Source organism: Trachypithecus francoisi, unplaced genomic scaffold (assembly GCF_009764315.1).
Source record: "Trachypithecus francoisi isolate TF-2019V2 unplaced genomic scaffold, Tfra_2.0 Lachesis_group4, whole genome shotgun sequence".
In the NCBI taxonomy this organism is placed as follows: Eukaryota; Metazoa; Chordata; class Mammalia; order Primates; family Cercopithecidae; genus Trachypithecus; species Trachypithecus francoisi.
Window position 1 is genome coordinate 50,514,116 of NW_022681469.1, and position 9,188 is coordinate 50,523,303.

The window sequence follows — 9,188 nt, forward strand, 5'->3', positions numbered from 1 at the left end:
CCAATGAATTATTTAGTAAATAGATAAATAATTTTTATGTTAAAGAAAAAAGTGCATAAGGGAGATGTAAAACAAATGGATAGTAAAATTCAGTGTGATGCCAAACACACCCAAATTTATCTACAGATTCAATACAGTCTGAATCAAAATTTTTAAAATTTTTGTCAACTTAAAAAACATGTTCTGAAATATATGTGGAAAACCAAATGGTCAAAATAGCCAAAATGAAGAAAGACATGCTCAATTAGCTATAGGAATTAAGACAATATGGCTATTGGCACAGCAATAGAAAAATAAACCAATGTAACAGGATACAGTGTCCAGAAATAAATCCATGAAAATGTAAATATTTGTTAAATGTAGCATTGCAGATTATTGGGGAAAGAACCATTTTTTTAATTACACTAGGTTATTTTTAATACATATGGCAAAAATATTAGATCTCTACCTTATCCTATCCACACAAATTTTAGATAAATTACAGAACTAAATGCAAATAACAAAGCTATGAAGCCTTTAGAAAATAATACAAGTGAATACCTTCATAACTATGTAGCAAGGAAAGAACTCTTAAATAAGACCAAAAAGAAAAAGCTAAACTTACTAATTTAAAAGTAAGAATTTTGGTTAAATACATCAAGAGAGATAAGAGAAACTGTAAAACTAAAAATATAGTTGCATTTTACTGACAAAGAACTGGAATATATATATATACACACACACTATATATATACATACACACACATATATGTGTATATATATATATACCATAAATGTATGTTTTAAAAAATATAATCCAATGTGTATATGTGTGTGTATGTGTGTGTGTCTAGGGATTAAAAATATACAATGTCTAGGGACCCAATAGAAAATGGATAAAAAATCTTAATAAATACTTCAAAAAGAGGACATTTACAAAAAGATGCCTAACCTCACAAGTAATTAGGAAAATGGAAATGAAACCAATTTCAGTCATCTAATTGAAAACATTCAGTTTAACTATTCAAACTCTTATAAGCTGCTAGCATGAGTGTCATTTGGTACAATCAGTTTGGAAAATCATTTAACAGCAATCATCAAGGTTGAAAATATGCATAGCCTATGACCCCGTGGTTCTCATCGTAGGTATAATCATAGAGTAACTCTTGCACTTGTGCACCAAAAGGCATGTAAAAGAGTGTTAATTCCTGTGTTCATTGTAATAGTTCCAAACTGGAAATAACCTAAATAGCCATAAAAAGTAGACTAGGAAAAGTATGGCATAAAATAGAATGCTATACAACATTGAAAATAAACAAACAACTGCTGTAGACAATGAATATGTGAAATAAAACAAGACACAGAAGTATCTAGATAATATGATTTGGTTTACATGATTCTCAAATATAGAGAAAACCAAGTTATCTTGTTTAGATGTGCATACGTAGGTGGTTAAACTGCAAAGAAAAGCAAGAAAATGATTATTAAAATATTGTATTCAAGTTATATTTTAAAAATTAAAAAATTATCTAGTGGGAAGGTTTGTTGAGGAAGAGAGATATTTAGGATGGCTAATGCATTCTGTGTCTTAAGTCTTAAGGTGTTTCTATGCTGCCCATTCATCAGGTAATTGCAGAACTTTAATTTTATTATCCTACCAACTAATATTAGTTGAGAATATTAGCTGATATATTCTGTGTCTTAAGGTGTTTTAAGGCTGATTCATTCACCAGGTAATTACAAAACTTTAATTTTATTATCCTACCAACTAATATTAGTTGAGAAATACTATATGCAATGCACCAATTTGACATTAGCTAATATGTTGAAAACAATCTATTTTTTCACCACTCGCAATACTAAATATTTTTCTATTTTTTGTTTATTTTTTGAAGTTTTATCTGAATTACATTTTCTAATAAAAGGTTCAAGTTGTCAAAATTGAAAATGTAAAAAGAAGGTAAATTTTAGGTCAACTGTAATTGCTTCATAGAAAAGGAGGTATCTGAGATACACTTGGAAAGGAAGTGGAAATTTGATATCAGGGAAAGAGGGCTACATAGCAAGCATAGACATGTTCAATGATTGATAAATAGATGAACTTGACTATGGGGTTTATGTCTGAAAATAATTGAAGTCTAGAAAGTTCGAAAAGTTATTTCTGGACAGATTCCCACCTATCAACTCTACCATCTATCCAAGCAAGACAACCCAGTCATTCTTCAAATCTCTGCTTACTGTCATCTCCTTAGGGAATCCTTTTTTGATCTCTGTATTAGAACAACTTCAGTGCTACAGCATACAGACATAATAACTCAAACACAATAAAAGTTTATTTCTTCCTCATCTAACGCTACAATGTGGATGAAGAGTTTGTCAGACAGCCTGTCTTCACAATTATTCAGGACTATCCAAACTCTGTGACCTTCATCATGAGATTTCCATTGTAATTGTTTGGCTTACCTCTACCCCAGCAACTAGAAGGGAAAAGGTCATGGAGGGAGGGATGTTGCGTGACAGAAGGACTTTGTGGGCCCGAAAACAGATCACATCTACTTACATTACAATGGCTGGACTTATTCACATGTGTTTATCTGTAAAAGAACTAAGAAATATAGCCTATATGCATATAGCATTTACTTAAGTACAAAGGAAAACCTAGGTTTTGATGAGCAGCTAGCAATTTCTTCCTTACACCATTAAAATGTAGTAACATTGAAAATTTGAAAGAGAAGAGAAAATTTTTGTCAGAATAATTCTAAAGAAAAGATTACTTATATTACAATATTATTATTAGAGGAAACAGATTTAAAAACCAAATTCACTATTATAGGTAAAGCAGATGACCAAATAATAATGATAGTCAATTAATTAAAAATGCAATTAAACCTAAAGTTGTATGTCTGTTAACATCAAAGATACATGAAATTAAAATTACTAGAACTGAGAGAATTACAAAGAGAAATTGCCAAATCATTAAGGGAGCTTTAGTCATATTTCTTTCTATATTCAAAATTTGAAGGACCAATGGAAAATGGAAAAATGATAAGGTTATAGAAGAGTAGAACAAAACCACTGTCAATTTTGATCTAATAACCATATATACAACTTAGCACTTAATAATTACAATTTATTTTATAAAATGAGCCATGTTTGTTCACACAGCTATACATATGTTAAAAAAAAAATCATTGATCCACATCATTAAGGCCTAACTGCTATCAGTCCATGGCCTGTTAGGAACTGTGCCATACAGCAGGAGGTGAGCGGCAGAGCAAGTAAAGCCTCATCTGTAATTATAGCTGCTCTCCATCTTCGTTCCTTGTGTTGCAGCCTGAGCTCCACCTCCTGTCAGATCAGCAGTGGCATCAGATTTTCATAGGACCACAAACCCTATTGTGAACTGTGCATGTGAGGGATCTAGGTTACGTCCTCCTTATGAGACTCTAATACCTGATGATCTGTCACTGTCTCCCATCAGCCCCAGATAAGACCATCTAGTTGCAAGAAAACAAGCTCAGGACTCCCACTGATTCTGTATTATGGTGAATTATATAAATGTTTCATTATATATTACAATGTAATAGAAATAAAGTACACAATAAATGTAATGTGCTTGAATTATCCCAAAACCGTTGTGCAACTCCCAGACCCCCATGAAAAATCGTCCTCCATGAAACAGTTCCTGGTGCCACAAAGGCTGGGGACCACTGCTCTAAATGAATTATGTTCCAGTCCCTTTTTGGTATCTCTTCGTATCACAACCTGCCAGACACATATCAGGAATTTGTTAGCATTGTTGCAATCATCTCACTCTGTACCAATTTTCATCTTATTCACAGATCCTTATGGCCAATATGAGTAATATCAGGTGTTGATGTTAGCATATAGTAGATTCAGGCATGCTGGCAGCCAGCTTTCTTCATAGCCAGTGTTCTCAGGAATTCCTTCTTCCTCTCTTTTTGGCTATTTTCTCCTCTCAGAATATGTTTTTGTAAGTGGAGACTTTTTTTATTTTGGAGAGAAGGTGGTATGTCATTCATATGCTCACTTACAGATTGTGGCTATATGACCTTCTGCCTACTAAATTACACTTTATTTATTGAACACTCTTGGCCTTAACCATGCATTTGCTGAAAACTCCATGGTAGTTAGAGACCATTAGGTGATATTTTGCATTACCAGAATGAGGCATTATTAGAAGGCCATATGATTTTTAGCATCCTCTCCTAATGGCACTGCTTACTAGAACTCCAGTTATGAATAGATAACTGAGAGTCCTACATAAATGCAGCATCTTCACAAGCTCTTTCAGAAACTTGAGAAGCAAGGAAAATGTTTAATTGAGACTTTTTTCTTTAATTTTACTTTGAGGCATTAAAATGTCCTGGGTCAGTGATTGAAAAATTAATACAAATGTTTTATAACATTACATAGCATCACATCAAATATTACTCGTTCATGAATTCCTCTATGATTCAGCAAGGTGGTTCATGGCAAAAACAAAAATGCATTTAAATATTAACCTAATAATGCATGTGTTTTTAAAATATAGCATTACAAACTTATTTATCAAACAAATGAAGTGATATTTGCAATTAAATGTCAGTAGATTCAAAAAATGAATTCACTCAACATGCTGTTTAGGAATGTGGCTTTCAAGTCTGCCATAGATCTAATAATTCCCATCTTCCTCACCAGCTAGAGTGTCAGGTACCCACTGGCAAAAGGATTCTGTGTAAGTACAAAGTTGGTCTTGTCCAAACCTAGAAATGTGGAGGTTTATGTGTGAGTCTTTCATTTCAGAGCCATATACAAATGACTTTAATAATTTGCTATTTTAGGCCATCTATCTGTTCTGGAGTATATTAAAAGACAAAAAAAATCAAATTTTATCAGTAAGATCAACAAAATACATTCATGTTTAAAAAGAAGTGTCCTCCCACAAAACTCAAATATTACCAAAACATTATTGATTCATAAATAGGAATGTCATTTAATATTATACTTTACATGTCTTGGTTGAGGGAAGTAATCAAAACCAGTATTAGTATACATATCTTAGTTCATTTTTGCATTGCTACAAAGGAATACCTGAAGCTGGTAATTTATAAAGAAAAGAGCTTCATTTAGTTCACAGTTCTGCAGGCTTTACAAGAAGCACGGTGCCAGCATCTGCTTCTAATGAAGTTCTCAGGCAGCTTCCACTCCTGGTGGAAGGTATAGGGAAACCAGGTAGTATAGAGATTACATGGTGAGAGAGGAGGAAAAGAGGAGAGGTTTCCAGTATTTTTTTCTTTTTTAAAGAAAAAACAGCACTTGTGTAATCTAAAAGAGTAAGAACTCACTCACCCCCAAGGGAGGGCATTAATCTGCCCACATACTCCAAACACCTTTCATGAGACCCCATCTCCAACACCAAGATCAAATTTCAGCATGTTTGGAAAGGACAAGTATTCAAATTGTAGCAGTACAACTGTGACAGAATGCTTTTCCCACCACATTCCGTTCCTGCAGCATGACACCATTGTGGAAGACAATGTGGCGATTCCTCAAGGATCTAGAACCAGAAATATTTGACCCAGCAATCTCATTACTGGGTATACACCCAAAGGATTATAAATCATTCTACTATAAAGACATATGCACATGTATGTTTTTGCAGCACTGTTTACAATATCTAAGACTTGAAACCCAAATGCCCATCAGTGTTAGACTGGATTAAGATAATGTGGCACGTATATACCATGGAATATTATACAGTCATAAAGGAGGATGAATTCATGTCTTTTGCAGGGATATGGATGAAGCGGGAAACCATCATTCTCAGCAAACTAACACAGGAACAGAAAACCAAACACCGTATGTTTTCACTCATAAGTGGGAGCTGGACAATGAGAATACATGGACACAGGAAGGGGAACATCACACACTGGGGACTGCCAGGGGTTTGGGGGTTAGAGGAGGGATAACATCAGGAGAAATACCTAATGTAGATGACAGGTTGATGGGTGCAGCAAACCACCATGGCACGTGTATACCTATGTAACAAACCTGCACGTTCTGCACATGTATCCCAGGACTTAAAGTATAATCATAAAAAAATAATGTTTAAATGGGCAAATGGCCTGTATAGACATTTCTCAAAAGCAGACACACGAATGGCCAATAAGTATATGGAAAAATGCTCAACATCACTAATCATCAAGGAAATGAATTTCAAAATCACAATGAAATTTAATCTCACCCCAATCCGAATAGTTATCATCAAAAAGACAAAATATAATAAACACTGATGAGGATGCAGAAAATAAGTAATGCTCGTACACTGTTGAAGGTAATGTAAAGTAGAACAGCCATTATGGAAAATAGTGCAAAGCTTCCTCAAAAACCTAGAAATAGAATGAACATATGATCCAGCAGTCCCACTGCTAGGTAGATATCCAGAAGACAGGAAGTCAGTATTTAGAAGAGATACCTTCACTCTCATTTTTATTGTATCCCTATTCACAATAGCCAATATATGGAATCAACCTAGGTGCCCATCAACAAAGGAATGGATTTTAAAATGTGATATATATGCACAATGAAATATTATTCAGACACAAAAAGGATGCATTTCTGTCATTTGCAGCAACACAGACAAAACTGGAGGCCATCATGTTAAGTGAAATAATGCTTAGAAAAAACAAATATTTTATGTTCCCACTCATATGTGACAGCTAAAAAATAGATTTCACAGAGACAGAGCATAGAATGGTAGTTACCAGAGCTTAGGAAAGGAAGGGTGTGTGGATAGAGTTGGTTACTGGGGACCAAAAAACAGTTACTTAGAAAATTAAGAACCAGTATTCAATAATATAGTAGAAAAATTATAGTTAACAATAATGTATCGTATTCTTCAAATAGCTAGAAGAATTATAATGTTCCCAATACAAAGAAAAGAAAAATTTTTGAAGTGATGAATATCCCAATTACCCTTACTTGCTCATTATACAGTTATATGTGTATCAAAATATCACATGTACCCCCAAAATATGTACAACAATAATATATCAATTTTTTTTTAAAAAAAGAAAGAATGTGGCAAATTATTTACCCTGGATCAGAATCAGTAACTTTGTGCATAAAAAAGAACAGCGCTGGGCCATCTCCTATTTCCGTATGTGTTTCCTACAACGGACACTATCATTCTACCTTTGAAATACTGAAAAATTATACAACTCCAGTCTTTTCCTCTGCTTCTAAATTGGGCAAATACTGTATATAAATTTCACAATGGCATTGGTTTAGTCTCGGATACTGTTAAGTCAAGATCAAATTTCTGAATACTATGATAATGTTTTCTTTTTCAGAAAAGCAGCAGTTACTTTAATTCATTCTAACATATTTTGAGTTTCATGCAGACTGATCTGTGTAAAATATGTGCATGTGATCTATAATGACAAAGTTATTCTACGAGGAGTCATAGGACTGTTTCATTCAAAGCTTTGATACTGAGTTGGTCAAATGACCTTTAGCTTCACTTTCTTCTCCTGAAAACTAAAGAAATAGCACCTGCATTGTCTAAAACTCTATGTTAATGTGAGATCAGATGAGGTAATGCATACCAAATGGATTTTAAAGTATGAAATTATACACTAATGGAAAGGATTAAAGGGTAATGTAGATATTGCTCTACATGAGAATTTTAAAACAATTTTTCATTTAATGGATATTTAGAGTATCTCCCACATGCCTGCCTTCTGTAGAGTCCTGAAAAAGGGGTGAAGGTGTATGTAGGTAGCGGGTAGATATGTAAAGAATCAGACTCCTTCGGCTCACAGAGCTTGTAATAATATAAGAATCAAGATATAAAACAATTAAAATCCAAAATAACAATTTGAAGAAGCATAGAATTAGATGGTAAGAAACAGGGGAGATCATTAGTGCTAAAAATAGGTCTTTGGAGAGAGGTCATAAAGTGCTGGAAAACTCAGGTCCCTCCAGGCCTTGAAATCCCTTAACATCCCCTGATTCATTAATCTACTTTCAACTTTTAAAGTCTGTATATTTTACACAAGAAATGCTTGAATATATGTTCATGATTCAACAACCTACACAGTACAATGTAAGAATTCCACACTGCTCTGTGACTACTTTTGATGAGTTTTGACAAATATGTACACTTATGAAATAGGTAAATAGGTGTATCCACCTCTATTAAGATAACATTTTCATCATCCCAAAACGTTTCCTTATGCCCTTTCAAATCAATCCTCCTCCCCTACAGAATGATTCACTTTCTACATATTTTTCCACCATTGATTCATTTTGTCTGTCTTAAAATCTCACTCAATATGTAGTACTTTGTATGTAGTTTCTTTTACTCAGAATATTATCTATGAGATACAGTTGTCTGTCTCAGTAGTTTGCTTTCTTTTATTCCTGAAAAGCATTCCATCATCCTAAACATACTACAAATTTTTTGTTAGCTCTCTATGTACATTTGTTAGCTCTAAATGTACTGATGAACATTTAGGTTATTGCCAGTTTGGAGCAATTTTATTTTTGGATACTAAAAATGTTTCAAGTGTACAAGTTGTGTTTGTACATTTGGTTTAATCTCTCTTTGTTGAATATCAAGTCATAAAATTATTAAAATTACTGGTTTACAGAGAAGTTGAAAGTTGAAATTTATAAGAACTGCAACATTATTTTCTAAAGTAGTGGTACCATTTTTTATAGTTCCACAGATTAGAGTTATATTGCTCTACATCCAAACCCACCTTTGGTGTTACCAATTTAGCCTGAAGTAGGAGCAGTCAAATGGCAGCTTAACTTGCATTTACTTGATGAATAATAATGTTGACTACTTTTTCATGTGCTTTTTGACCATTCATGTATTTTCCTTTGTGAAGTGTCTCTCCAAGACTTTTGCTCATTTTTCACTAGTTTGTTTTGAATTTTGGATTTCTCATGTTCTGTATATATTCACAATCCAAGTGCTTTACCACTATGTAATTTGGAAATATATACTCATATATTTGGTTTGGATATCCATTTTCTTAATGATATCTTTCAATGAACAGAAGTGGTGATTTGAAATTTATTTTATACTTTATGGCTATTTCTTTCTGTGTCCTAAGAAACTGTTGCATACTCCCAAGGAGAAAAAAATATGTTCCTATGTTTTCATCTAGGATAACTTATTGTTTCTGAGATTTTAC